The 26,434-nt window shown below is 38.1% G+C and overlaps 1 long non-coding RNA gene, 3 other non-coding genes and 1 pseudogene across 4 annotated transcripts; 1 reads left to right on the forward strand and 4 right to left on the reverse strand.

Moving 5' to 3' along the window:
* Positions 1-662: 662 nt before the first annotated feature.
* LOC101885870 (uncharacterized) lies at positions 663-1,069 on the reverse strand. The gene is made up of 3 exons (XR_012402756.1): positions 947-1,069; positions 800-856; positions 663-726 (listed from the first exon to the last, which is right to left on the reverse strand). It is a non-coding gene; the product is annotated as an uncharacterized lncRNA (long non-coding RNA).
* A 9,496-nt stretch (positions 1,070-10,565) lies between these two features.
* Positions 10,566-12,120, reverse strand: LOC137490824 (uncharacterized; annotated as a pseudogene).
* Positions 12,121-18,051: 5,931 nt separating this feature from the next.
* On the forward strand, positions 18,052-18,133 carry trnal-aag (transfer RNA leucine (anticodon AAG)). The gene has a single exon. It is a non-coding gene; the product is annotated as a tRNA-Leu (tRNA).
* Positions 18,134-21,339: 3,206 nt separating this feature from the next.
* trnaq-cug (transfer RNA glutamine (anticodon CUG)) lies at positions 21,340-21,412 on the reverse strand. Its single transcript has one exon. It is a non-coding gene; the product is annotated as a tRNA-Gln (tRNA).
* An 835-nt stretch (positions 21,413-22,247) lies between these two features.
* On the reverse strand, positions 22,248-22,320 carry trnar-ucg (transfer RNA arginine (anticodon UCG)). The gene has a single exon. It is a non-coding gene; the product is annotated as a tRNA-Arg (tRNA).
* Positions 22,321-26,434: the final 4,114 nt, after the last annotated feature.

A 26,434-nucleotide genomic window follows, 5' to 3' on the forward strand; every position in this document is an offset into this window, starting at 1 on the left:
GCACTCCCAACACCACATTTACCAAATAACTCCTCCATTTKCTGTGAGAAAGTATATAAAAACAAATTAATGCAAAATATTTTAAAAAGTCAACCAAATCATTCTGCAGCAGTTGAAATACATAAAGAATGCCAACCTTGTAGTACTCCCAAGTTATTTTTTCCTCCCCTGTTGCTCGGCACCGGTCCTTAGCTCTTTTATACGTGGTAATCATGTTACCAAGTTTTTTTCTAAGTTTCTCATTAGTCATATTGTAACCATTTACTTTAAAGTCTTGCTCAATCTTTTTATAAAAAGCAATTTTGTTTTTATAATATAACTGCATGTTTGCTTGTGTGAGGTCAAGCAGCAGCAGTGTGGTCCTGTGTGTGAATTCTGTGAAAACAATTTGTAATTTAGAAAAAGCTTTACAGAAAGATTACATATGCATTTTGAAATGGAACATACCTTGGATTTTGTCGCAWTCTGTCTGTTTTAAATGTATCTGAAGATTGGGTCCTTGTGGGGCTTTAGTGAGATCTATGGTTTTTGTTTTACCAGAACATTTAACAAATGCTGGACCAGGAGTGATCTTTGGAGGGGGGCACTGGGACAAAGGTGTAGGATTGTGGATCGTGACTGAARGAGTAATGACTGGAGGCGGAGGGCATTTGGTCAAAGACACTGTACAATGACTTGTAGCTAAAGGGGGACATGGTGCCAAAGAGGCTGGATGATGACTACTATCTGCAAAATAAAAAAAAATTWAAATTAATAAATCTTATAAGAATTTAAAAATTGTGATTACCAACAACCTTACCTTCTTTCAGTGTTGCAGATCTCACTTGCTGCATTAGACATGCTGCATATTTGTGATCTATAAAATAAAATGACAATTAAAAAGTTTAATTTACAAAAATCAAAGTATTAGTACTAGATAGTCAATGAATTTTATTTATGTTCTTACCTTGCTTTATTTTTTCTGCAATTTCTTTGGAGACAGTTAATGATAATGTTCCTTGGCGATCAGTCAGTGTTATGAACACATTCTCCATTTTGTTGAAACTGTTGGTTTTGAGGATGCCTTTTTATAACCAAAGCCCTAATGGMAAATGCACTGCAAATTTTAGATAGTAGATTTAACTACCTTGGAGTTAAAATTAACACTCCCTCAGAGTTTATATGGGAACCACTATAAGTGTTAAAAATAACACTTTTGAAAGTGTTAACATTGTCAACACCAAGAGAGTGTTAATTAACAAACTCTTATTGTGTAAAATATCTGTTAAATTTCCGAAAAAATACCAGCAGCTGTGGTTGCCAGTAATCTGCTGTTTTTCACATTCATAAATTCAGTTTACAGAATATTTCTGTTAAAAGCACATTCAACAGTCTGTATTTTTTATCGATCTCACACTGCAAATTTTAGATTTGGTAGRTTTAACTACCTTAGAGTTAAAATTARCACTCCCTCAGTGTTTATATGGGAACCACTATAAGTGTTAAAATAACATTTTTGAAAGTGTTAAAATTTTTAACACCCAGAGTGTTAATTAGCAAACTCTTATTGTGTAAAATATCTGTTAAATGTATGTCAAAATACTGGCAGCAGTGGTTGCCAGAAATCTGCTGTTTTCAACATTTTACATTCGTAAATTCAGTTTCCAGAATATTTCTGTTAAAAAYAMATCCCATAGTCTGTATTTTTCATTCGAACACACTTAAGCCTTAAATTCCACAGCAAAATCCTAACTAGTGTCCTCACTACAGAGGGCTGAACACTCAGACAGTGATGAAGTTAATGAGACAATTAAGTGTCTAATTAAAGGAGGATTGAGAATTGTTGATGAACAACTGTTAACAAGCAGAATCACTGAAGGACAGAAAAACACAAGCCAAAACCAAAGATGAAATCAACTGAGAAAAAAAAAAACTCTAAATAAAATAATAATCAATAAAAATAAAACAAATTACACAATAAAAAAATGTTATTTTTCAACATCTTTAAAAAAACTCATCACATTAAACAACTTATCATGGAGCTTCACCTATTACTGACCTTTGATTTTATTTCTGTCATGTGAACAAAMGCTCTTAATGAAATTTCCGTTGTTCATTTGAAGTCACCATGATGGAGGACAGAGTCTGCTTTAGTCAGGTTCTTCAACTTCTTACTATAAMTGTCTTTAATTTGGCTGCTATAGTTAGTGCTAATTACACTATTTATACATATAGCATGGAAAGCTGAAAGAAAATTAAAGTGTCAGTCTGAAGAGATTATTAATGATAACATAGYCWWYCTTTCCTGCTTKTTTTCTAATTCAATATCATATTAGTTATGTGTGAGAAATAAATAATATACATAAATGAAACCACTATAGCTTTAATAAAATAAAAACAATATTTACAATGAGAATGTTTGATCTATGGCAGAACTCAAAAACACACAGACATCAAYAATTAGTCTTTGAATCTCAATAATGGTGACAAAAATAAAAATCAAGTAAAAAAAAAAAAAACWCTACTGAAATATCACCTCCCAAAAACAACACAAAATAAAGGAAAAGAAAGAGATTGTAAGAACATAAAGCTGCATAATTTATTCATGCTGCAATGCATGCTGGGAGCTTTGTACTATGCTGGCACCCAGCATGCATTGCAGCATGAACTATGCAGCTTTTKTTTTTTAGCAACCACGGTTGAGGTTCATGTCCTGATTCTTGATGCCTGTGTGTCATAAAKAGCAAGCTGGAGCTTGAATGTTTAGTGCRTGACACTYTAATTATTAATTGCATCCTAATTGTTTGTTGAATYTTCTATGAAGAGMAKCAGACTACCWGWAGTATTGTYCCATGCAGTTTTAATWCAATTATATTTGMATATCTTTATGAATYAACTTAATAAACACCTGAAATTAAATCTATAATAATTAGGCATAAACAGTATAGTTTCTCTTGACCTTTCTTTCTATARCTGATGCATTTTAGAAACACAGCTATAACAGTCAGAGAATTATTAGGATATAAGAGTAAAGCTTCAAGAGCTCAAATAAGCAGCCTCTGATCTCTATGATGGTGAGGTCAAATGAAATATTTTTTTTWATAAAAAAAWATAAACCTCTGTTCATTGTCAAATATTCTTACAGAAWTGAAGTCAAACTGTAATCAGTGAAGCTGCTTATRCTATTATTTAATGGAGTTGTTTAWTCCTCTGTTTTAATTCAGYTGGTTTGGTGTGAGGCTGTGTCTGTAGWTTYATTTCTTCCTTCAATTTCTTATTCCTTCAGTGATTGTRYTTGTTAACAGCAGGTGTTCAWCAGCAGSTGTCTGAATTCACTTATTTGTGGTCATTCCCTCTGTCTAGTTGACTAAACTAATTGACTAATTTAAGGGCCAGGTGAATGAGGGTGTGGYGAGATTTCAGACACTCTGATTAGTTTCTCAAATACAAGGGTTTTCTACAAAGGTAGATATCTAACTCTAGAATTTTAACACTTTACTCTGAATTACCACAACACTTGAAATTTAACACCAATGAATTTGCTGTGAGTATAAGCTTTCTCCCTAGTGTGATCTCTTATGTGAACATCAAGCTTTGGCTTTTGACTGAAACTTTTTCCACATTGTTTACAGCTGAAATTACACCTAGGTTTGGATTTCCGAGGTCTTCCACGTGACAAAGTCTTTTTCGTCAGTGTAGGTTTTTCATCAGTCGTCATGTCTTGCTGTATCTCTTCCATTTCATTCTGTTGATGAGTCTTTTCTTTCAGCAACATCAGGTCTTAAAAAAAAAAGAAGAAGTTAACTTTAGTATGAAGACTCAAAGCGATAAGCATGAAATGGATGTTTCACCCACAAATATAAATGACCATACCATTTACTCTCTCATTTGCTTTTAAACAATTCCTTTCTTCTGGAACACAAAGAAAGCTAACATTTGTTTTCACAATATCTTCTTTTGTGTTCAACAGAATCAACAAACCCCATAAAGGTTAAAAACCACAAGAGGTATAGTAAATGGTGAGGTTATTTTCATTTCTGTTTCATAAATATCTTTAAAGGGTTCCTATTATGAACCTTTATTATTATTATTTTTTTTTTTAAGAAAAACTTATTAATATTATTATTTTTTATTTTTTTGAAAATAAGTCTTTGGTGTTCCCAGAATGTGTCTGAGGTTTTGGCTCAAAATCAGATCATATTCCTTTGAGAATATTTAATTTTGGTGGTCTGGAGGAAAACCAAGCTCTTTTTGCGCCTATAAGAGCTTCACATGTAAAGCTAACCTCAGGAACCACATGAATGGTCACACTGGAACCATAGTGTTCACATGTGATCTGTGTGGAAAGAGTCTCACACACAAATACTCCATAAAGAACCACATGAAGACTCACTCACGAGAGCGTTTTATATGCATTGAGTGTGGAAAGGGCTTTAAACATAAAAGAAGCCTCAGCAATCACATGGAGCTTCACAATGGAGAGCAGAGTCCTCAAAATTAAGGCCTTGTCAACACAAACACGAGTATATTCATAACAGCAGCCTTTTCATGTAGTTTGGCTGTTAATTGACGTGAGGTTTATTTATAAACTACTTTCGAGAGGATCACATGCTTATGATTGTCCACGGCTGGTTCCACATTAACCAACACACGATTCACCAATCAGACGATTCCTAACTCACTATAAATAACCAGAGTTTCTTACCTTAATTATCTTTATCTTGAGGAAATTCCCTCCCACCCCTACTCCTCCTTTCTAGAATGGGCAACACAGCAGCCCCGTGATTAGTATTGTTGCCTCACAGAAAGATTGTCACAGCAAGAAGAGCCCTCACTGAACTGGTTGATATTTGTGGAGAGTTTGCTTATTCTCCCCATGCTCACATGGGTTTTCCCCAGTTTCCTTCCACAGCCCAAAAACACGTAACCTAAGTAAACTGAACATTCTAAATTGGCACCGTAGTCAAGCTCTTAGAAGCCATATATCTCCCTTTAGCCATCTGGATATCTGTCATTAGAACAGAAACAAGTCGGGGGAGTTCATCAAGATCTACCTGAGCTCAAACTCCTCTCTCACCCTGCTTACGAGAGGTAGCCCGGGGCTGGAGGATGATTGTTACGGTCCGTGGGAGTTTGTATTTTTGTGCCTTCTCCCTCTCTGTTTTGCTTATCTCCCTTCGCTCTCTTCGCATCTCCTCGACTGTCATTCGCTCTGTCTCGCCCTATCACCTTTTGTTCCGCTACTTTTTCTCTACTAGGTACCTGCTGATTGGATCCCGTGCCTGTCACTCCTCATTAGGGCGTTTCCTCGTGGACCAATTGGATTTCGTTCCACGGACTTTAAATTCGACCAGCCCGCCTTGTTTTTCAGAGTGCTATGTGTGTGCGTGTTGGTTTGTGTTCGCTTGCTGTTATTTATAATGTATGCTTTGTTCTGTGTTTCTGAATAACTACATCAATGTAAATTAAGTCATGGTTAAATAGTTTATCATTCTTTTTTGGGGAAAAGGGAATAGTTTACTAAGCCACTTCACATACATTTTGCCCGTAGGTAACTTCAATGTTCAGAAACACTAGGTAAGTGGGTGAGCGCCACATTTTGTATTTTTGCTTATTATTTCAGGGAGTTTAGGTGTTGCTTCGCAAACGCTGAAGATTTTGGTTTCTTTTTCACATTTTGATTTTTATTAGTAAGTTTAGAGGGGGATCTTGTGTTCTAGTTTAGGTGGCTTTTGGTTTTGTTTAGTTCTTTGCTTTGGCGCCACTCTAGTTCCTTTTTCCCCTATAACTTTTGATTGTATTTCTTCTTCTTTTCTTCTTCTTCTTATTATTATATATACATTGTACAAAGCGCACACATGTAAGCCTCTCTTTTGTTGGCTTCATTTTTCTTCTCCTCATAAAAGGAATAAATGAATTGAATGTAAATTTTGGTGTCCTGGTGTATTTTCCATCCATCTACTCAGAAATAATTTAATATTATAAGTGTTACGTTTATTTTCCCCAGACAACTTAATTAAACCGTAACATTTAATGATTTCTCGAATTTCATCATATACTTGCTTTAAAATCCTAGATAAAATATCTTTAAAAACAATATAAAATTCACTTCCCAACCCATCTATTCCTGGACTTTTCTTTTTGTTCAATCCACTAATTGCTCTTTTTATTTCTTCTTCTTCTTCTTTTTTCCCCTTCTTCTACTCTTGATTTTATTAGATTTAGTAATTCCCCTTTTTCTTTTTCTTTTATCCCCTCTGTGCAAAACAATTTCTCATAATATGATCTTATTTCTTCCAAAATCTCCTCATGTTGTTCTACTATGTTCCCATTTTTGCTCCTTATTTCTCTAATCATTTCTGACTTCTCTCTTCTCTTCTCTAGATCAAAGAAAAATTTAGTGCACTTTTCCCCCTCCACTGTAAACTTTGCTTTGCTTCTTAATCTTGCACCTTCAAATTTCTCCTCCTCCATTTCATTTAATCTTCCTTGCAGTTCTTTTATCTTTTGTATATTTTTTCCATTCTCATTTTTCAATTCGTTTTCTAGTTTTTCTTTCAGCTCCTTTTCCTTATATTTTTTACAATTTTGTAATTGTCTACAATATTTTATCGTAAACTTTTTAACTAAATACTTCACGTTCTCCCACCACATTCTTTTGTCCTCATTATAGATTTCATTCCCTTTTTCCTTTTGAATAATTTCCTTTACACTTAATTACTCTTCATTCTTTAAAACCGCTGTGTTTAAAACCCATACCCATGGCCCTCTTTTCACATTACTCCAGTCTAGCTTCATAAAAAGTGGCTTATGGTCACTCAGACTTGTTTCTTCATATTTAATCTTGTTTATAAACCCTTCAACATTTCTTGTGCATAAAATAAAATCAATTCTTGTTTGACAACAAAAATTCCCCACTAACTGTCTTCTTGAGTACTCTTTTGTCTGTTCATTCCTTTCTCTCCACACATCAATTAAATTCATTTCCTCCATCAATATTTTCAGTTCTTTTCTCCCCTTTTCCGTTTTAAAAACCATTCCCTCAGCCATTTCTAATTTACTAAAAACAGTGTTAAAATCACCCATGATAATAACTCTTTCGTGTTTCTTTAAATAATCTCTAAGTACATTAAAATACTCGTTCTTTTTGCACTCCTTTGTTGGGGCATGAACGTTCACCATAATTACTTTATTCTTTTCATACTTTATTTCACATACCATACACTTCCCCTCTTTGTCACTATATATTGTTTTACATAAAACCCACTGTTTTCTTTTATTAAAATTGCAACTCCTCTCCCTTGCCTCCCATCCCCATCATTGTATAAAATCTCCCCACTCCACCTTTTTCTTATTTCCTTCATGCATTCTTCCCTCTAGTTTGTCTCTTGTAATAAAATCAAATCTTCGGGATTTGAATTCAGAGATATTATTAGCAGAGCGGAGTGAGCGTGGTAGAGAGTTCTAGAGTTTGGGTGCAATCGGTCATTGTCAGTCACGTGCGTTTGTTGTTTGTGACGTCACACGTGCGCCATTTTGGTGGTATCGTTTCTATGAACAACACAACAACTCTCGAGAGACAAAACAGCGCCGTACAAGTTTTGTATACATCTGGATAGAAAAACACACGAAAACGGAGAGGACGTTGTACCGCAACAAACTTAACCAAAATGCCAAAGATCGCTATTTTGAAAAACTGTCCTTTATTCAGGACATCGATCCATACGAAATTACTTCAAAACAATGGAGTGCCGACCCCTCTTTCCTTCCTCCTACTTCCTACCTGGACATCGTAAACTACCTTGTTTATGGTGTAAGTGCATACACAAGTGAACAGTTTAGAAACTACAAGTCTTTAGAAGCCCATGGACACTTCACAAACGGCTGGGTACAGGATTTGTACTCATTTCTACAGACAGACTGTGACAACTCAGTTGTAACAGCAAAGGTAAGCTGATAATATTGTAAATAATAATAATATAAATGACAAAATGTCATAGTATTTGTCCAGAATATTTAAATAAATGTTGTTTTGATTACATTTATCGCTCATATTTGTAAAATTACCTTCGACAGAAGCATCTGTGTAATGATTTGTAAATGTAAATATTAGATTGTTGTTATATATTAGAACATTGCAATACATAATTAGAATGTATTACTGTTTAATAGTGTTCCAATAATTTTCCAATATACATTGCTTTAGTTTGAACACTATCATTGAGTAATAAAATCTAAATGTGTATTGCAGTTTTCTAATATCTAAATACAATGTAATATTTACATTTGCAAATCATTACACAGATGCTTGTGTCGAAAGTATTTATACAAATATGAGCAATAAATGTAATCAAAGCAAAACAGAACAAAAAAGTATCTTAATATTGCGTTTTATTAGTCAAATACATTACAGATTTCATTGTTAAAAAGTGTATTGAATCCAACATTAATATGTTTACTCTTGTATTATATACAGGTCTTGCACTCACAGCGTTTAAATGACACGCCACTCAAGCCTTGGGCCATCATCAATTTAACAGGTGCTGTATCCTGTTGTCACTGCACATGCATGGCAGGAATAGCAGAAACATGCACACATGTGGCAGCTCTACTTTTTAAGTTGAAGGCAGTAGTACGATGTAGGGAGACAACCACTGTGACTGGCCAGCCTGCATACTGGATGATACCTACGAACATCACAAAAGTGGGAGCGGAGGCAGGACACAGAATAGACTTTACTTCAGCAAAGGCAAAAAGAAAGTCTTTAAACAGCCTTTTGAATGGTGAAGTTACAAGTGTGCCAGTATTACGGACTTCAGAGAACAAGTGTATGTTTGCCATTGCAACACAGGAACAGTGGGACTCCCTCCTCGCGCAGATAGAAAAAGCATGTCCTAAAGCTGCTTTTCTGTCCACCATGCCTTTTTCTTGTTAGGCATTTGTGGACCCTGTACAGCCGTTCTCAGCACCTGAGTCTCTGCACAGTCTGCGGGATAAAAAATGGACGGCAGTGAACTGTCCGTTTTGCGCCAGCACTGCAAAACCTTAACCTGCAAGGCTGATGTTTCATCTGAGCAGGCACACAGCATCGAAGGACAGACAAGAAAGCAGCACAGATGTGCAAGTTGGTGTCACTTTCGTGCTGGGAGAATTACTGCATCTAATATGCATGCTGTCTTTGTGGCTGACTTAAACAATCCTGCACTATCAACAGTTAGGGCAGTGTGTTACCCCAATACTACTGCAAACAAGTTTCCTGCTACTGCTTGGGGAAGGAATAATGAGGAAAATGGGTGAAAACAGTATAAACTGTGCAATGCCAAACATCATACTGACATGAACATAACAGAGTGCGGGTTTATCATTAACCCCAAGTTTCCTCAGGTTGGAGCATCACCGGATGGCTTAGTGCAGTGTGCTTGCTGTGGAAGAGGCAGCATAGAGATAAAGTGCCCTTATAAGTACCGGGACAGCAAAATAGTGGAAGCATGCAGTGACAAAGACTTCTGTTTGACAGTTGTGAATGGCAAGCTTCAACTAAAAAGATCAAGTCCATATTACATTCAAGTCCAAACTCAGATTTTTGTGGCTGAAGCACAGTATTGTGATTTCATTTTGTGGCCTTTATAAGACTGTGTCGTTTTGCGTATTACACCTGACCCCCAGCTGTGGAGTGCCGTTCTCAAAAAAGCACACCTATTTTTTGAGTGTGTGTGTCTCCCTGAACTCGTTGGTGCTGCCTTCACTCAGGTTTCAAGCCAGATGCCTCTCAAAGACAGTTTTGTTCCAGCAGAAAATCTCCGCAAGAAACAGCGCACCTCAACAAAACCAAAGATGGGCAGGAGCAAAACAGCTGTTAAGTTGTGGTGCCTTTGTCGTGGACCTGAGAGCAAGGACAACATGGTAGCTTGTGACAATAAAAATTGCAAAACAGTTTGGTTCCATTTTAAATGTGTGGGGCTGCAGCTTGCACCTGCAAAAGAAGCCAGTTGGTTCTGTCCCAAGTGTTCGACTTAAAGTGATATGTGTACATAATATATGACATATTTATATCGCAATATATTTATTTGTGATCAACAAACAAAAGAGACTGAGAAAGGATTGTCAGTACTTTGCGGGCAAGTTGGTTCTGTCCCAAAGTGTTCGACATAAAGTGACATGTTTACATAATATATGACATATTTATAGCAGAATATATTTATTTGTGTTCAACAAACGAAAGAGACTGATAAAGGGTTGTCAGTACTTGCGGGAAAGTAACTAGCAAGTACATGTAAATGTTACGGTGAACTTTCAGTTTAAATAAAACTACAGTTTGACAATGTTTACCTTTGAGCAAAGGCACTTCAGTTCTTTAAAGCATTATTTTGCTCAAATAATTACTGTTTACCTTATGTTTTGTTTGAATATACAAGTTTCTTTTTGTGATTAAAACAAAATAATGATAAAAACACATCTTCTGTTATTCTCCTTTTATTTACATTTGTTCATGCATATTTATTCAGAAAGAAAAATCACACACCAAACACACTCTAGTAGTTAGGGGGAAAGTAAAGTTACAAAAATGCAAAGGAATTAGCTGTGAATCTATCAAATTTTCAAGGAATTCATTTATACATCTGGCTTCTTCAACCCATGCTGAAACTAAAACTACTACACAACAGTAGGACACAGGTTTGTAAGTGCACAACAGACAGTTACAACCTTATCTACAAATGTAACTTCTTCACCATCACATGGAAGTATCATGTTGATGGGCACAGTTCCTGTTAAGATTTTGTATTTTTGACAAACATTCCCGATTACCCTTTCCACATGGATTCTCAGATGTGCTATTTTTCCGGTCTCTTCCACATCTCTAGCAGCTAGCTGACTGTAACCCTTTGTAAAGGCCGGTAGTTTGACTTCTGCACACAACATGCTAACAGAGTCTTTTATGTCGAAACCTCTGTCAGCCAAAACAATATCGCCTGGCAGCAAATTGTTGAGAAACCCACTATGCTGTGTGATGTGTTTGTCACTTGTACGGCCACCCCACCCTTTTGATAGGAAACAAATTGAACCTTTTGGTGTAATACCTATCAAATACTTCATTGTATGATTGTGCTTTTAGCTGAAAAACATTTGTGCACGTGCTTTAAGATTAGATGGTTTCTCTGTGAATATCTCAAAGCAGTCAATAATTACTGCTACTTTGTGTCCAAACGATTGCACAAACTGGTGAGGCATAACTTTGTGCAAAGTTTCTCTGTCTGGCCATACAATGGAGCGCTTCAGGTTTGCGTGCAGAAAAGAAATCATTTCACTAAATGTTCTGTAGACTGTCTTTGGTGAAACGTGAAAGAGGTGGGCTAAGTGTCATGCAGGCAAATCCAGTCTGAGGCGCATAAAGGTTAGAAGCAGCATCTGAAATGGACTAAGAATTTTGTTTTGGTCAGGCATAAGGGGCACCAAAAAGTGAAATAAGGCCATAAAGGTTCCTAAATTTGGGAGACCGGTGTAGTACTTTACTTTGTCATCATTATTGTTGAAAAATCCTTCCGACATCCTGTATTTGTCCAGTTCACAACGCAGCTGTCGGTTCTCTTCCAAAAGACGGTTTACTTCCACGTACCTGTCAATGCACAATTTACATTCAGTTTGTGTTTCATGTACCTCAGTGTGTCTGTCACCATCTTCAACCTCATGTGTCACCTCCTCTTCAGTGTGTCTGTCACCATCTTCAACCTCATGTGTCACCTCCTCTTCAGTGTGTCTGTCACCATCTTCAACCTCATGTGTCACCTCCTCTTCAGTGTGTCTGTCACCATCTTCAACCTCATGTGTCATTTCTTCTGTGTATCTTTTTTCCTCAGTGTGTCTCTCACAATCTTCAATCTCATTTCTCACCTTCTCTGCACGTCGTTCTCCCCCATGTTCAGCTGAGTGCAGTGTAGACTTTATTTCCCCCCTCCTGGTTCGTCTTGCAGAGCGTGCAGTGTCAGTCTGTTTAATTTCTGTGTGGCCCAGATGTAGAGATGGTGCCCAGTCTGGGTCGGTGTCCATCATTTCATAAGCAGGTTGGCCTGCATAAAACAAAAATAGAAATGTAATTACAGCAAAACATTGTTCACATAGAAAGAATAAGTACAATAAAGCACTACATTGCTACATATGGCAGTATGTCACTTTTAAGCATAAGGAACCTGATATGTTTAACGCTTAACCTCTTAAAGTATTAACTCAGTCATAGAATTTAATTTTCTTATAATTGTTCAATTCCTTAAATTAGATTTTTCTACAGTGATTTCCAAAATGATAAAAAAAATAACAGTTTCATAAAGCTGAGATGTGGAGTTTTCAAACATTTAACAAAAATTCTCTACATGAATAAAAATTCTGGAAGTTTTCAAAAAAAAAAACAAACAAATAAAGCGTTTTACAAGGGGTGAGTAAATCAGCTGAAGTCAGTTATAACTTCCGTGAATTTAAATTATTTTTACAATTAGCATTACTATCAGATTGTAAAATGTTGTACACTCAAAACAGAAGTGTTACATTGAATTAACATGAGCATTTAAAAGCCCAATCAATGATAATCGTAAAGTAGCTTAAAAAGTGCTTACCTTTGTGGAAATGTCGAGAACAAACATACATATACGGAGATATGTTTGCAAAACATATATTTTTGCGTCTCACTGCAGCAACCCAGGCCATCTAACGTCTCTTTGTTATTTCTGCCACATTCTTTCCATATCCTTGCTTCCAGGTGGGAAACTCAAAATATTTGTCGTCGTGATTAATTCTGTTTCCTTTTCGATCGTGCGACTTACTGTTAAAGTTCTTAACGCAGCAAGAACGTAACATTGTGTTTGTTTTGAAAATCGCTTAGACCTGCAAACTGCTCTCGCGAACTCTGATACAACACAAATGGCGGCCAACACCCATAATGCAACTCGGCGGTCGCGAGGGTTACGTCACCTGACAAAGACCGATAACACTAAATGATCTGCCCCCCATTGAAGAGAGGCGGTACCGAGGGACAGCAAGAAGGCCAGAGTCAGCAGATCGTAAAGAGCGAGTTGGGGTGTAGGGGACAAGCATGTTGCAGAGATAGGAGGGTGCAAGGTTATTTAGGGATAAAAATGCAAGGAAGAGAATTTTGAATTTAATGCGGTATGCCACCAGGAGCCAATGGAGATCGTACAAGAATGTGGGCAGAACGTTTGGTATCAGTGAGTATTCTAGCTGCAGAGTTTTGAATATACTGTAATCTGGAGATGAGGCTGGCAGGCAGGCCAATGAAAAGAGCATTACAGCTGTCGATGCGTGAGGAGACTAATGCATGGATGACAGTCTCAGCATCCTTGCTACTGATGAAGGGACGTAGTTGTGAAATGTGACGTAAATGAAAGAATGCAGATTTAGTGACAGATTTAATGTGAGACTGAAAAGAGAGTGTGGAGTGAAAGATTACACCTAATTTTTTTACAGAAGTAGATGTTTTAATGTGCAAGCCAGCAATCTCACCGGAGAAACTGGTGGAAATATTGCTGGTAAGTGCTGGGGTGCCAATAAAAATTATTTCAGTTTTGTCCATGTTGAGTTTTAGGGAATTTAAGGTGAGCCAATCATTAATATCCTTCACACAAGCAAAGATATTATCAATTTGGGCGGATGAGGTAGGTGTACATACGGAGTAAAGTTGAATATCGTCTGCATAAAAATGATAGTTAAGACCGTGACGTTGTAGAATCAGACCAAGTGGGATTAGGTATATTGAGAACAATGGTGGGCCTAGAACAGATCCCTGGGGAACACCTCGCTTCAGGGGGACATTAGGTGACTGAAAATCCATAACAGAGATGAAGAATTGTCTATCTGAGATATATGAAGAGAACCAAGAGAGAGCAGTACCAGAAACACCCAGATCAGAGAGACGTGAGAAAAGTAAATCATGAGAGACTGTATCAAAGGCAGAGCTGAGGTTGAGTAGAAGTAATATAGACAAGGAGCCAGAATCACCAGAAAGCAATAGATCTTTCACTACCTTTACAAGTGCAGTTTCGGTACTATGGAGGGGGCGAAAACCAGATTGAAAAGGGTCCAAGAGTTTACAATCAACTAGAAAAGACTGGAGTTGGGCAGCAACAGTACTTTCCAGTAATTTAGATATGAAAGGTAGATTGGAAATTTTAAAATTAGATAGAATCAAGGGGTCAAGGTTGGGTTTCTTAAGCACAGGTGTGATGGCAGCAATTTTTAGTGGCAGAGGAAATGATGCATGGGTGAGAGATGAATTGATAAAGTGAGAGATGACAGGAGAGATAACAGAGTGGCAGAGTATCAGGAGAGAGGTAGGAGCAGGATAGAGGTGACATGATGATGAGCTGGATTTCAATATTAGCTTAGAGACAGAATCAGGGGTCGTCAGTGAAAAGCAGGACAGAGACTGACTGGAGAGACATGATGGATGGCTAAGCTCTGTATCAGTGGGAACGCACTGGTGGACAGCATTAGTCTTATCGAGCAGATAATCCAAATAGGAACAGCAAAACAGCAAAAGTTGAAGCTAAGGCCCTTTGAGGTGGGGGGCTAGTAAGCTTATTTATTGTATTAAATAGTGATTGTGGCCTATTGCTTGATTTATTAATTGTAGCAGGAATGAATTTAGAGTGAGCTAAGATGAGAGCAGATTTATATGATTTAAGATGGTCTTGAAAGGCCAAATAATGAACAGTAAGACCGGTTCTCCTATAGAGACTTTCAAGCTGTCTACCAGTGGCCTTGAGAGTACGGAGCTCAGGAGTTAACCAGAGAGCAGTGTGATTGGCGGGGACATATCTGGTCTTAATAGGAGCTTGCTGCTGCAGGACTTCAGAAATAATAGAGTGATAGTTGGACAGTATCATAGATGGGGAAGAGATATTAATGACATCAGAGAGGTTGGAAGAAACAATAGAAGTAGAAAATGACACAGTGTCAATAGCTTTCAAATTTCGGTATGTGAAAATGAAAAGCCGTTTTGACCAGCGTGCTAAACTTTGCAGTTTTGTTCCAGGTGATAAGGTGCTCGTTCTATTGCCAATGTCAGGTTCTGCATTGCAGGCTCGCTATTATGGCTCGTATGTAGTTAAAGAAAAGGTGAGTGAACTTGACTATGTGATTGCTACTTCTGACAGAAAGAAAAAAACTCGGCTGTGTCACATAAACATGCTTAAGCCTTACTTTGAACGATCGTCAAATGTGTCTAGAGAGAATGCTGCTGTTTTAACTGTGTTGCCCACAGAGACTCAGTTGACTAACGAGGTGCTGTCCGGTGCTGAAATTCCTGATCACCGTGCGCTGTCCAGTGCTAATCCGTTGATCACTCCTTTGTCTCCCATTGTTGCTGACAGCGTGTTGTTGGAGGAGGAAGACGTGGAGTTTCCTGCTCCTGAGTTAGTGGCGGGAAGACATAAAAATTCTGAGATTGTCCAAAACCTTGACTTTTATCTTTCCTATTTAACAGTTGCTGAACGATCGGATGTGGTTGGTCTTATTGAAAATCATCTTGAGTTATTCTCGGATGTTCCTACCCGTACGTCTTTAATTGAGCATGATATTGATGTGGGTGACGCGTTACCAATAAAACAGCATGCTTATCGGGTAAGTCCAGAAAAGCGAGAACAGATGCAATAAGAGGTAAATTTCATGCTCGAAAATAACATCGCTGAACCAAGCTCTAGTCCATGGAGTTCACCCTGTTTGCTTGTAAAAAATCTGACAACACATTTAGATTTTGCACTGATTTTAGAAGTGTAAATGATCTCACCAAGCCTGATAGTTATCCGTTACCTCGTATGGAGGATTGCATGGATCGCGTTGGGAATGCGGTTTTTGTTTCAAAAATTTATCTGCTCCGAGGTTATTGGCAGGTGGGCCTTAGTGACCGTGCTAAGGAAATATCTGCATTCGTTACACCAGATCGTTTTCTAAATTACACCGTAATGGCTTTCGGCCTTCGAAACGCACCGGCCAAATTTTCCAACGTTTAGTAAACCGCATAATTGAAGGCTTGCAGAACATCGAAGCGTATTTGGATGACTTGGTTATTTATAGCACGTCTTGGTCTGAGCATATAAAACAACTAGAGACCTTATTCAACCGTCTGTCGAGTGCCAACCTCACTATCAATTTGGCAAATTGTGAATTTGGTCGAGCAGCTGTGACTTATCTTGGGAAAATTGTGGGTGGTGGACAAATCGTCCAGTCGAGTCAAAGGTGGAGGCAATTCGTAATTTTCCAGTGCCCACTACGCGCCGTGAACTCCGTCGCTTTTTAGGGATGGTTGGATACTACAGAAATTTTTGTAGAAATTTTACTGTAGTTGCTTGTCCCTTAACTGACCTTCTCAGTCCAAAAGTACCATTCGAATGGTCTGAGGAATGTCAGATGACTTTTGAGAAAATAAAAGCCATTTTGATTAGTTCTCCAGTCCTATCTGCGCCCAATTTTTCTTCTCCTTTTATTCTTGCTGTTGATGCAAGTGACACTGGTGCAGGTGCTGTTCTCCTCCAGAAAGATATAAATGGAATCGAACACCCTGTCTGTTTCTTCTCGCGGAAATTTAATAAACATCACCGAGGTTACTCAACCATTGAAAAGGAGGCGCTCGCACTTGTCCTTGCTCTCCAACATTTTGATGTTTATATTGGTTCTGTTTCGTATCCTTTAATTGTTTACACAGATCACAACCCCTTACTTTTCATTAGTCGGATGAAAAACCACAACCAGCGTTTGATGAGGTTGAGTTTGTTTTTACAAACGTTTCAACTAGACATTCGGCATATCCGTGGAAAGGATAATGTTATTGCGGACGCTTTATCACGCATCTGATAGAACAAATTGTAGTTTTTTTTTCAGGTAAGATGTTTTTTCTTCTCTACAATTTATTCTCTTAAGGTGAAGGGTGTTACGTGGGTCTGTGTTATTTAATAAATTTATTTATTCCCAGTTTGTGCTTGTTGCAATCAAGTACTAGGATGAGTGTTTCTACCCGGCTTATCCAGGATTGGATGATGCCCGTGACGTCACTGGGGATTCCCACTATATAAGGCTGACAGCAATGGCGTCTCTGTCTCTCTCTGTCTTGCAGTCTCTCGCCCTCCCTCAGCTCGGTGGTGGCTTGCGCTCAGGCGGTCTGGCTGGCGGTGCTGCGCAAGCCCAGCGATCATTCATCTAGATGCTGCTCCATTTAATGTTTTGCTCCTGTTCATCTTTTGATTCTTAGTTTGTAATGTGTTAACTAGTTTGTTTATTTTGATACTTTGTTTTGTAGCAGGTAGGGGTTTATTTTTCATAGTCACGTTCTGTTATTTATTTAGTTTAGCGAAGGTAAGCAGTGGCCCGGAAGACTCACCTATTTTTTATTCCTTTTCACGGGAGTTTAGGTAAGATCTGTCCATTTAAAACAGTTTAGTCAGAGACCTGTTTACCTTAGCTTCCCTACCTGTCTACTTGATTTTTGTTAATGTTTTGTCAATTTTTGAAAACTTATGATTCATGGAAAAATAAAACGTATTGACGGAACGTCAATGTAACCATTTCAAACTTCTGTGTCTTTCATATGTTCGGCTCAAACCTTGATTGTTGTTGTTATTCGAGCCAGATTAGAGTTTGGGCCATAACACCCACGATTAGATTGCAGCATCTTAACAAAGTCTGCACTGGAAGTCTCTCTCTGCCATTGCTCATTTTAGCAAGAGCCCTATTGAAACAGGAACACTAAAGATTCACAATTAAAGTAGTAATACTCTACAACTGGATTTGAATATAATAACAACAATGTGGGGTCTGCTGTGATGGAATGAGTAATTTCACTCGTTTGTGAAATAACAGTTACCTTGTAATCAGGTGCTTAAATGCATTGCAGCTGGCTGCCGTTTGGAGTAGACTTTAAATGCCTTCAGGGGTGCTCAAATAGAGAAAGAACTATGGTTGACAGGAAGGTGGGAGTGCTTCCTAAGCTGGTATTAAGGAGCTCTCTTTCTTTGTGAAGGAGCTCCAGCAAGGTGTTGGTATGAAAACTGCTCAGGGAAAGCAGCTTGACGAGGTAGCGTGGCCGAGTGGTCTAAGGTGCTGGATTAAGGCTCCAGTCATTTCGGGGGCGTGGGTTCAAGTCCCACCGCTGCCAGGCAGTCCTTTTAGGATGCTTGAGATGACCTCTCTGCTTGAGCAAACAGACTTGCAAAGTGATACTGCATGCTTCCGCTCACATCCAAACGTAGACTCCTTGGCCAAAGTTGAAGAGCTTCACTAGGAAGCTCGGCGTCCTCTCTGCTTCCGTAAAATTGGGCAGAAAAGGGACCACTGCATGGAGTCATCTGGGATAGCATTGCCAAGGGTTCTAAGGCGCTGGTTTTTGGCTCCAGTCTCTTCTGGGGCATGGGTTCTAATCCCTCCGCTGCCAGGCAGTCCTTTTAGGATGCTTGAGAATGATCTCTCTGCTTGAGCAAACAGACTTGTGTAGGGGATCAACCTACGTTTTCAATGAATTTCAATGAATCATTTCAATGAATCGGATCCTGAAGATTCGAATCATTGTTTTGACTCAAATGAGTCAGATTGAATCAGATCAAAAGATTCACACTTTATCTACCATTTGTCCCGCAAATAGAAGACATCGTATCTTACCAATCTTGTTTATATTATTTACGTGGCCAACGATCATAACATAACACAGTATTGGGTTAACTTTTAGCAAGGTAACAAGACCTACAGCTCAAGGCAATGACTTAGAAGCACATAAACAAGAACACAGTTCTTACAAAATGAGTACAAAGATTTATTGAGCTACACTACGATAAATGAAACTAACTACGTAATAAGCAAACAACAAACAAACACACACATTCACACATACACACAGAGGCAGTTCAGAGGATGCAAAATGAGTTGACAACGTCTTAAATTAATTCTAATACTTCTTGCAAGATCTTAGAATAACACCTGAGAAACCACAAAAGCAGAGATATGGCTTATCTTTAACTGCTTAAGATCAATCTGCACAAGATCAGCAAGAGACAACATTAGTTTGTGTTACTTGCGCCCTTTTTGCTGAAGTCGAATCTCCCTCGCCGGCTGGCCTTGGGGAAACACGGTGCTCCTGATTGGGTAGTTTCTCGCTTCGATGACGTCTATGGGATTCACACGCTCGTGAATGGCTGTTGTCCTGGGTTACCTAGGTGACGGACTGCTGAGAGTCGGTTTTGCGAAAGTTCGTGCAGTTTCGTGAGTCCCGAAACTTAAGAGGTTTGCGTGGAAGTTCGTGGTGACCCAATCGCGTGGCGGCACGGTGTCCGGGCAGGCGAAAGGGGGCAGAGAGCAAAAGCATGCGCAAGGGCCATTGTTTTTAATTTAACTGATTTAATTAATCATTGGCTAGTTAGCCGAAGGGTACTAGAACATCTGCATAGAGGTACTGGTCAGAGGAGCCCGAAATCAATTGGCGCTCTGTTATCCTGATGGTATAAGCCCTCAAGCTAGTTCAATGAATGAGACCATTGGAGATGCCCAAGATTTCAGATTCAACTTGTGTTGACCACTGCAATATGCCGATGAGTTCCTTCACTTGCAAAGTGATACTGCACGCTTCCGCTCACATCCAAATGTAGACTCCTTGGCCAAAGTTGAAGGGCTTCACTAGGAAGCTCTGAGTCCTCTCTGCTGTTCTGCTTCCGTAAAATTTGGCAGAGAAGGGACCACTGCATGGATACATCTAGGGTAGTGGGGCTGAGAGGTCTAAGGCGCTGGATTTAGGCTCCAGTCTCTTCCGGGGTGTGGGTTCGAATTCCACCGCTGCCAGATGTGGTTTTAAACACGGCCAAACTGCTTGAGTGTGTGCACTCTCAGTGAACGCTGGAACACTCAGTGAACACTCTTCACTAGGAAGCTTTGTGTCCTCTCTGCGTCTGTAAAATTTGGCAGAAAAGTACATTTAAGTACATGAGAGAGTACATTTAAGTTGGCAACTAGTCAGTATAATGTGTTCTTTGAAACTCACGGCAGACTCGTTGGTGTGACAGCAACACATCCCTAAGCTCGAATCTGCTCAGGTGCAAGTGTCTTTCCCACGATTAGATTGCAGCATCTGGTAAGACCAAAGCTTGAAATTCGCATTACGTGAGTGCATGAGACCAATAGAAGATCAAAACATGAGCTATATGGAGCAATCAGTCGCTTTTAGCAACGTCTAATCATATTGTTTTATCCCGCACTTTTTTGCAGCGCTGTACGAAAGAATTTTGCAAGCACAAACTCTAGTGTGACCGCGGCCCAACTTGCTTTCAGATTAACTATGCCCAGCTGCTATATATATATATATATATATATATATATATATATATATATATATATAATATGAGCCTACCTTAGACAGAGTGGGTGCATTTAGAAGCTGATGTGCTGTGGTGTGGAAGTTTCTGATTAAAAGTTGCTTTCTTGATTTCTTTGTCACTTGATTTGTGCCTGTACCATAACAGATCTCTCTTGTTGTGATATATGTCTTGGTAACCTTTAATGTGTTGTTTTTTGCTCATTGATTCAACTGCATTGAGTGAGTGAGTGCATTTTCCCTCCTTCTCCTGGTTAAGAGATAAAGCTATATAATAGAATTAGTTATATATCAGATAATATAAATAAATTATTAGCAACAAAAGACCAACTTCATAATGATTTTACTGTAAAACACTTTCATTTGAAGAAGAAAAAAAAGATGCTGAAGGACTGAATCAGATATGCATCCAGGGAGTTGCTGACGCATGTAACAAAAACAACATGAACAAAAAGTAAATTGGACCAGTTTCACAGAATTTTTTGTGGCACTGCAGTGCTTCTAAAGGGCTCATTGCTTTAGGGGTATGATTCTTGCTTTGGTTGCAAGAAGTCCTGGGTTCAAATCCCAGACGAGCCCTATGTCGGTCACAGAAAAAGCAGTGATGCTTTGGTGTTTCTGTGTTAATTGAAGCAACTTTTGCTGTGACTTTAGTTAATAAACATTTAGTTGATTTCTAATCTGAATTAGCCTAACCTGTACAATTATAGACAAAAAAGCAGTGGCAATGATTCGGTTGTTAGATTTGTTTATGGATCTTGAACAACGCACCAGCTTTATATGCAAGCACCATTTTTGTGTTTGTACGCAGTCTCTTCTCTGTAGGCACCATGCAGGATTCAAAATGACCTTTCGTGTTAGGAATCTTGTTACCCTTTTAGTCATAACAGGAAATATGGATGACAATGAAGGAAGTTAATGACACACTAAAACATCTCAAGGTTTTCACAGCTACTGTGATTCATCTACCAAACATTGCTCCCAAGTAGAAGTGAGACCTTCAAGAACGACCCAGATGGGACTTGAACCCACAATCCCCAGCTCCAGAGGCTGATGCCTTATCCATTAGGCCACTGGGCCATGTCACCAGTCTTCTATCAAGGATCTCTTGTATGCCTTCAACAAGATGCCACCGCATGGAAAACTGCACTTTAGGATCTCAATGCCAGTTTGAATTCCGTCAAATAAAAACTAATGGACAAACTTTTTCTTTCTGCAATCATTCACATTCGCGTCTCTGGTTCTGGGGTATGGTTCTAGCGTATAGTATGACCGGTCGTGAGAGTTTCGAATTCCAGTCAAGGCCACTCTCATTAACTTGAAATCACAACTTTTCAGCAGCTATTTTCTTGTTTGCATTTCATCACCATCCACCTAACATGAGACCGTGAGTTGAGAGCCACGGGGTACTTGAAATCAAGATCTCCATTACCAGAGCTTAGCGGAACCATTTAGTTTCTAACTTGACAGTGAGATTCGAGCAAGATTGGAAGAATCTTAATTGAAGTGTGCAGCAAGTCTGAGAATTCTAAGCTAACTATTATCCTCAGATCATCACACCTAAGCTTCAAGTGGTCAGGATTTTTTCACACAACTTAAAAGTAACCCAACAAACATGACTTGAATCCACAATCTCCAGTTTGGAAGGTTGATGCCTTATCCATTAGGCCACTGGGCCAACACAAGCATTTACTATATCTGTTGTATGACTCAGTAAGTTCTTGTAACTCAGAAAAAAGCACTTTAGGATTCCTATTGCTTTCAGACGATCTGGTGTGTACACCTAATGACAAAAGAGCTTCTCTGAAGAGTTTTCCATTGTCATGTCTTTTTGACCTAAGGGTATGAACCTAGCTTTTTGAAGGTCACACTGGATTGTGCTGCACAGCCAACTTAAAAGGAACTGCATCAAAAACGACCCAGATGGGACTTGAACCCACAATCCCCAGCTTCGAAGGCTGATGCCTTATCCATTAGGCCACTGGGCCACTTTTTTTCTGCCTGTAAACTAAAATATGTATCCATGGGGGTTGCTGACGCACGTAACAAAAACAACATGAACAAAAAGTAGTTTAGACCAGTTTCACAGACTTTTTTTGTGGCACTGCTGGGTGCTACTTCAGGACTTGTTAGGGGTATGGTTCTCGCTTAGGTTGCGAGAGGTCTTGGGTTCAAATCCTGCATGAGTCCCCTGGCTGTCACAGAAAGAGCAGTGAAGTTGTGCTGTCTAGGGTATGTCTATGTTAATTGTAGCACTTTCAACTGTGAAATCAGTTAATGAACATGAAGTGGACTTCTGATCTAAATCAATCTGACTTGCACATTTATACAGACAAAATAGAAGCATCATATTTTGGAACCATTCCTATAGGATAATTTCTACAATATTTTAATGGGATACAATTTATATCTTAATTAAGATATGCTTTTCTATTCACTTGTTAAGTGGTGACGTGTTGGTGACTTATGTAATACTGTTTCCGGGTCCAAGCCGCCACTCGTTTGAGTTGAGAAATTATTTGTTTATGATCACTTTTTATTCATATCACACATTAAAGTTAATTTTTTATAAAGTCAGTATACGCAACAATCTCTGGGCTTGCTGCATCACAAATACCAGAATTTTAACAATTTATAAAAAAATTAATTACTTTCTGGCCATTGTATATAAGGCATGGACATATATGTTGTGATCTTGATTTTCGAAACTAAATCGCTTTGTAAACATTTATTATTACCATTTCACGAGTCTCCCCATTCAGTTGAATAGAGTGCTTGGACCCGGAAGCCACTTTGCATGACGTCTCACTGAACTAGCAGATTGTCTCTCTCAGTTTTGAATGTTTTATGCAGTTTGCTTAAGCTCACCTTCATGTACTTGAGTGTACAGTATTAGTGCACAAATTTCCATACAAACATGTCTATACCAAAAACATATACAATGTCGCTAGACCAAACTGTGGGCTGGCCCACTCGAAACAGAAGTTCACTGTGGGCCCAAAGCAAGTCCACACAAAAAGGAGTGTATATGGCCACACTGGGTGAAGTATAGCTATACTGGGGCACAGTATCTGGGTCAGAAGTATGTCCTATGAGCATGCTCTGTAGGCATTTAGTAATTAACAAAATAGTTAGGTCCCACTAATACTAAGTTGAGTCCAGGCACAAAATGTGCCTATAAGGTCCCAGTAAAGCACTTTTATGCAGGGCCATTGTGGCTTTAACACAGAACAAAACTAGTTCACTTCTACTATGTAGCAAAATAGCACAATATCACTTCAACTGTATAATTACATATTTTGAAAGCATAAACTAAAATCAGTAATAAATGAAGCCATCTAAAAAATATTAAGACAACATGGACTATTTTTCAAAGGTTTGGGACAAAACTGCTTTAGTTTATAAAAATGCAAATATAAAAGTAACCTTGTAAATAATTATTCCTTTTTAATATGTTTGCTTTTCCAGTTGAATATGTTAAAATATAATTTATTCCAATGATGTTAAAGCTGCATTTAAGGCATTTGTGTCCGACATGAAAGCATCCGAATGATTTGGTGCTTAAAAAAACATTTAGATTTTTTATTGACTCAAAACTACTCATGCATTTTGACTATTTTTTATGTTTTGTGTTACAATGTAAAAGTTATTAATGTCACACACACACACACACACACACATATATATATATATATATATATATATATATGATAAAAAAGAACAACTATATATAACATTAATTTATAAATCTGTCCTCTCAGGGGCATCAATATACTTATGTCTGATCACTGATCTTCTGCTCTTTCCATCACCCTGTGTCTTGCAAGAAGTTTTCACTTTGGATGCTGTGGCCAAGCTGCTTTTTGTATCACCTAAGTGAGATAAAACATAAAAAATATATTGAGTTAAACAAAACAAAGTTAAATTTTCATGTTTGTATTTTCCCTACGATTTGTACCCTAAAATTTCTAGAGTAAAGAATGTTTTGGGGAAACTCGGGAAATACCATTTGATGACAAAGTTCTAGACAAAGTTCTAGACATTTCTACACTCAAAACAAATTAAGGCTTTGATTTATTTATTTTTTTCAGAGAGAGAGAGAGAGAAAGAGAGACGGAGAATGCAAACAAACTAGTTGAATAGAAAACAAATAGATGGATGCATGCAGAAAACCATTTCTGTGCAATTCCTGAGAACCCCAGTTGTTAGCATGCACGCGGAAAAAATATACATCGATCATGCATTGTGAGACTGGCATAACAGCCTTCCATGCAGAGGTGTCTGCACACAGTGAGTTTGCACGTCAACTTCAATCACCTGATCAAACTAAAGTTTAAACAATATGATGATTTTATTTTGACTGAGCTTGGCTACTGTAAGATAGATAGTTTTGTATGAAGCAGAAAAGAGAAATGTAATTCTTGGCCACCAGAGTCAGGTCTTAGATAACAGATAATTCTATAAAAAAGATTAAATTAATATTCATAGAAAAATTATTTTTTAGATAATCTTAACATATCACACCAGTTGAGTCTTGGTTCCCAGTTACTGCTTCCAGTTGAGGGGGAGTCGTGCTAGGTTAATCACTTACAGAAATTATGTCCAGTCCTCTTCCTGGAGAACCAATGTTCCTAAGAGTTTGGCTCACAGCTGCCCACACATCTGCTTGGTAGCTTCAGGTGCTTGATTGGCAGGTATAACTGTGCTGGACTGGAACTGGAGTAAAAATGCAATCAGGACTAGATGTAATCCAATACTGCAAAGAAAGAAAAAAACAAGCAGTATGTTAATAGCATAAACACAAAGTTTAAAAAGAAGATGTAATTTTTTCTTTCAGCAAGCAAATACTAACAACGTGTCAGTGCAGAAACAATGATCTGATCACACAAGATAAAAAGAAGCGCAGTCCTCCCGCCCACCGAATTGATTGACAGCTTCGTGTAGTAACATGTCCCGGTAGTCACGTGTATAATCATATCAACAAGACCAGACGTGCACAAAGCAACCTGGAATAAAAGGTCTGTTCAGTTCGCTAGGATCATCAATCATCATCAAATGTGATCAAGAGTAAGTTTCACATGTTTAAAGTGTTTTAAAACAGTGCACGTGTGTAATGAAGTACAGTGATTCACTTCAGCTTTACTTCATCAATACAGCCGCTTGTCAGAACAATTATAAAAGAAGACACTTCAATCCTGGTTTTTAGACGTTAAATCAGGTTTATTTTGCACATTAACATGACAGATATCCATACAGCAGTAAAGATTAAGCTGTATCCTGTCACATATGCATGCAAAAAGAGTGGGAAGCTAAACACGCTCTGTCTGTCAGTGTGTGTGCATCTGTGTGTGCGGGCGTGCGTGAACTTTGTACATTGACATTGTGGGCTCTGTTTTGACGGTCCATGCGCAGATCGCAAACGTTTTCAAGGCGAATGCATTTATGCTAACTTAAGGACGGGAAAATCCGCTTTGCGCCATGGCGCATGGTCTAAAAGGGTTGAGTTTATTTTCTTAATGATTTACAAGTGTGTTTTGAGAATAAACCAATCAGAGTCTCATATTCCATTACCTTTAAGAGCCAGCTGCGTCACGCCATAAGCGCATTGCTATTAACATGACATAAAGTAAGTTCACTTTCGCTTTTGCTCTCATGGATAGGGAAACCTTACCGCACAGACATCAATTAGCCTATAAATAATTAATTTTGTTTGTTAAGCGCAAAGATTTGTTTCAAACTATTTCTAAATTCAGTTCTAATTGCCAGCAAACGAATAAATGAATAATAATAACAAAGTTTGGTCAAAATACTGAGTTATTTCCAAATACACCCGCTATGCCCCATATGGTGTAAAACCTGACAGGTGGACAAATCTAAGCTTGTTTTTAATAGAACAAATATAAATATGGCTATAATAAATAATACTGCTAATAATGATAACATTATACAAAAGAAAATTGAATGAACTGAAAAAGCCTCCCGAGATGAAGAAAGTATGAAGGCAGTGGTTTTTAAATTCATGTAGGCTATAAATTAATGTTTTGTAATATTTTAATCATTTATATTTATATACTATATATATATCCTTATTATATATCCTTA

Source organism: Danio rerio, chromosome 4 (genome assembly GCF_049306965.1).
Source record: "Danio rerio strain Tuebingen ecotype United States chromosome 4, GRCz12tu, whole genome shotgun sequence".
In the NCBI taxonomy this organism is placed as follows: Eukaryota; Metazoa; Chordata; class Actinopteri; order Cypriniformes; family Danionidae; genus Danio; species Danio rerio.